This window comes from Elephantulus edwardii, unplaced genomic scaffold, assembly GCF_000299155.1.
Source record: "Elephantulus edwardii isolate Elephantulus edwardi_28Jun2011 unplaced genomic scaffold, EleEdw1.0 scaffold00013, whole genome shotgun sequence".
NCBI classification, from domain to species: domain Eukaryota; kingdom Metazoa; phylum Chordata; class Mammalia; order Macroscelidea; family Macroscelididae; genus Elephantulus; species Elephantulus edwardii.
Genome location: NW_006399763.1, coordinates 8355605 through 8360648, shown reverse-complemented (window position 1 = coordinate 8360648; position 5044 = coordinate 8355605).

The window sequence follows — 5044 nt, the reverse complement described above, 5'->3', positions numbered from 1 at the left end:
AAAATTTTGCAAAATCAATTCAGAAGATGCCTGCCGATACTAGAAACCACAATCTCTAGGTAATGTCCATTTGTCTTCACAGTCTTTTCTAAAAGTATCTATACTTACTGTTTGTCATTCTTATAGACAACCTAAATAGAATAAAGCTGAATTAATATTAATGAGCTGGTCATGGAATCTTCTATTTGGGAAAAAAATATTTATCTGTGACCTTGATTTAATTTTGACTGATCACAACCCTATAGGATGAAGTAGAACTGCCCCATAGGATTTCCAAGGTTGTAATGTGAAAGCAGTTTGCTAGGTCTTTCTTCCATGACTCCGCTGGGCAGGCTTGAACTAACCTTGACTCTCTAGGTTAATCATCAAGTGAAAACTTCATTGTTATTGTTGGTGCCATCAAGTTGAGAACGACTCACAACAATGCTGTGAACAACACCTCTAAACCCTGTCAGAACCTGTACACACTAAGTAAGCACTATTCTCTCTTTTACTGACCCTCCACTTTTCCAAGAACGATGTCTCACTCCAAGGAACAGCCCTCCCTGACAACATGACCCACGTGTGGGAGATGAATCTTTACCATCTTTGCTCTAAGTAACACTCTGCTGCAACTTCTCCAAGATGTATTGTTCTTTGGACTCTTCAGGGATAGTCAGCACTCGCCTCCAAAGTTACAACTCATTTAGTGGCCAGCTCTCACACGCATAGCAAATGGTTGAAATTATCATGATTTGAATCAGGCATAACTTGGTACTTTCTTTTTTTCATTTTTTATTGGTTTGTATATAAACTTACACAGGTTGTGTTTATTCTTGTGCATATGTTTCACACACTCCTTCATTCACATTGTGTTTCCTAAGATCATTTCCATACACTGTGTTTTGTAAAATTAATCATCATTTATCTATGCTCACTATCCCCTCATCTTTTCAAGTCCCCATTAGATCCATCTCAATTCCTTAAACCTACCTCCCTTCACCCACCAAACTGTGACCTTGTGATTTCCCCCCTCCTCAATCTCACACCCTGCCCTTTCCCCTTAATTTGACATCATTGCTCTTCAGGACTTTGGAGAGGTCCCTGAGAGCAGACTCTCCCAGCACAATGGTAGTTGTTGCTGCTAGATGCCATCAAGTCAAGTACAACTCATAGTGACCCTATGAACAACGGACCTGAACCCGATCCTATTCTGTGCTATTTTCACATCCTAATACACAAGAGCCCACTGCTGCAGTCACCATGCACATCTACCTGGCTAAGGGTCTTCTTCTCCTTTGCCAGCCCTCCACCCTTCCAAGCATGATGTCCATCTCCAAGGAATAGCCTCTCCTAGCAAAATGCCCAAAGTATGTGAGGTGAAGCTTCATCATCCTTGCCTCCAAAAAAATCCACTCTGGTTGCACCATCTCTAAGACATATTTGTTCATTCTCTTGGCTGTCCATGAGTTCAGAGCTCTTCTCCAACAGCACAGCTCAATTCTTCTTGTGTTTTATTCATGTTTTATTCTTCTCTCAGCCCTATTCATTGTCCAACTCTCAAATGCACAGCAAGTGGTCAGAAAGATCATGGCTTGAATAAGACACACCTTAATCCTCAAAGGGACATTATTACTCCTCAATAATTTGGAGAAGTCCTTAACAGCAAACTTTCCCAGTGCAATGTGTTACCTTATTTACTGACTACTGGTACCAGTGGTGTTCATTGTGGATCCAAGTAATAAAAAAGTGTTCACAGTTTCAGTCTCTTCTCCGTCCACCATTATGTTGCCTATCAGTTCAGAGGTAAGAATCTTGTTATGATTCACAGTCAATTGCCTTTGCATAGTCAATAAAACACAAATAGACAGTCTGCTGGTATTTTCTGCTTTCAGTGAAAATGCATCTGACATCAGCAATGATATCCCTGGTGCCATAGCCTCTTCTAAACCAGCTTGAACTTCTGGCAGTTCTCTGTCAACATACTGTTCTAACCATTGTTGGATGATTTTTAGGAATATTTTGCTTGCATGTGATGTCAATGGCATTGTCCAACAGATTCCACATTCTGTTGGATCACCTTGATTGGGAATGGAAAAAAATACTGATCCTCCAATCAGTTGGTCAGGTAGGTGCCTACCAGAATTCCTGTCACAGGCTGAATGAGTCAGCATTGCACACATAGAGACTTCTAATAGCCTACCTACTCCCTGTCATCAAGTTGATTCCAGCTAATGCAAACCTTTAAGATAGAGTGAATTTGCCTTAGTGAGTACCAAGGCTGTAAATCTTTATGGAAGCAGACTACCTTATCTTTTCCCTGTGGAAAGGCTAATGGGCTTGAACCACCAAACTTTTGGTTAACAACCAGTTTCTTTTACAACAGTGCCACCAAGGCTCCTTTCTAATGGTAAAGGAAGCCAGATGACCGGGTGGCATTCTCAGTTCAGGTTTTTTCAACGTATTATATTAGTCTGGTGGTTTACAGTATACACCATAAACTGGTGGTCCAGGATGCCCAAAACCTTACCTATCCTCTGGTCTTTTATATATAGCTAATTAATTAGACTTATAATTACTTCATTTATAAACAAGTGCTGCTACTTTCCCCTATTCACTCTTTCAAATCCATTACCTTTGTCCAACTCCACTGTCATGGGCTTAATTTAATTCGCCACTTTTCACTTGGATACTCACAAAAATCTTCAACCAGATGTTAATATCATAGCCCTGAGAGTGTTGTTTTCACTATACAAAAGTGATTGTTGTGGTTGCTGTTAGGTGCCATAAAGTCAAATACAACCAACAGCAACCCTATGAAATATAGATCTGTACCCTGCCCTGTCCTGTGATATCATCACCATCTTTGATATGCTTGGGCCCCTTCTTACCGCTACTGTATCAATCCATCTCGTTGAGAGTCTTCCTCTCTTTCATGGACCCTCCAATTTCCCAGCACGATACATTTTTCCAAGGACTGGTCCTTCCTGAAAAATATACCCAAGTGGGTGAGATGAAGTTTCACCTTCTTTGTCCCTAAGGAGTATGTTGGTTGCACTTTCTCCAAAATGTACTTGTTTGTTCTTTTGGCAATATTCAGTATTCCTCCCTAACACTACAGCTCAAAGGCATGGATTCTTCTGTCATCCTCATTCATTATCCATATTTCAGGTGTATATCAAGTAATTGGACAAAACCATGGATTGGACCAGAAGTACCTTCGTCTTTAAACTGGCATTGTTGTCTCTTAGAACATTGGATAGGTTCTTAAAAGCAGGGTTTTCCAAATGTGATGCTCCTTTTGATTTCTTGACTGATGGTCAAAGATATTGATTATGAATCCAAGTAAGAGGAAATTATTAATAATTTCCATGTTTTCTCCATCTATCATAATGTTGCCTATTGTTGGCCCATTGATGAGAATTTTTGTTTTCTTAATGTTGAGATAAAATCTTTATTGAAGTCTATAGTCTTTGAAATTATGCAGTGAGTGCTTTTGGTTTTCTTAGTTTTCACTGAGCAAAGTGTCTGATCTGCATAAGAGAGGTTGTTGGTGAGTCTTCCTCTAAGCTGATGCCACATTCATCAAAAAATTTAGATTCCTGAATTATTTGTTCAGCATATATATTGCACAGGTATGAAGAAAGGATACAGCTTTAATGCACAACTTTCTTGATCCTTTAAAGTAGGAATAATTTTTTTTTCTCCAATTATCATACAGTAAGGGATCTCTGGTGTTTGATGGTAAGAAGCTGTACCGTAATCCTGAAGACACACAGTTCAAAACCACTAGCTTCTTTGTGGGAGAAAGAAGAGTAATCTCTTCTTTTGTCATATATTGCTTCAGAAAACCCACTGTTTGGTCAGCTATGAGTCAGTTCTGACTCAACAGCACACAACAACTTGCCATCAAGTTGGAGAAGACTGGGGAGAAGATTGACCATTAAATGAAACAAAAAACAAATGTAAAGTAAATTCAACTTTTCTCCCTTGTCATCAACTTTAATAGTTTAATCTAATAGTTACAGTTATCTTTTTAATATGTAAATCATTTCATAGCCTGAAAAATGACTCTTTTATGATACCTAGAAAACAGCTAGCAATTAAAACAAAAAACTATAGAATTATTTTTGTGTATTCATACCTACATCTCCAGTCTTGTCTCCTGCCACCCCACCTATGCTCTCTCTCCCAAAACCCTTTATCTACCATACTCTTTCTTGCATACCTCCAAGATTTCTTTCAAAGATGTTTTCATCCTTCACTAGTCAGATCAAGCGTGAATTCTTCAGAAAGCAAGCCCTAACTTTTCAGTTTAGATTAGATCTTCTCCAGGCTTTCAAAGTGTTCCAGACATATTATTGCTAGTGCAATATTTATCACATTAAATGGTAAGTTCTTGTTTACTTGTTTATCGCTAAAGAACCATGGTAGTATTGATGGTTAGGTGTGTTGGGCCACTAATCAAAAGATAGGTGATTTGAAACCAATAGATGATTTATAGGAGAAATATGAGGTTGTCTACTCTTGTCCATATTTACAGCATCTGATACCCACAACCTTATGAGATAGTTCACATCTCTCCTATACGGTCAATGTTCATCTAAAACAACATCAATGAAGTTATAAATCTCTCACATTAGACTAAAAGTTTCTTGAAGGCATCATCTCTAAAACTTACTACTATTGCATCAGAACTGACTCTTAACTGGTCCTCCAGCAGATTTTAGAGGCTGTAAATTACATGGAACCAGATAACCCAGCTGCTGATAGGTACCATCTTTTGGTTAGCAGTGCGCCAAGTCCCTAAAGACTACACCCCCAGAAAGTGTCATAGATACATATACATTATTACCACATAGTACTCTTACATATGTTGTTGTTGTATACTATCTAGTTGGAACTGACCCATAGCTGATCCTCCAGGGAGTTTTCAGAGGCAGAAAAGAGAAGATTGCCCTTCCTTCTCCCATGGAGCAGCTGGTGGCCTTGAACTACTCCCCTTCAGTATTGCAGTGTAGCCTCTTACCACTAGGCAGAGAGAGAGAGAGAGAGAGAGAGAGAG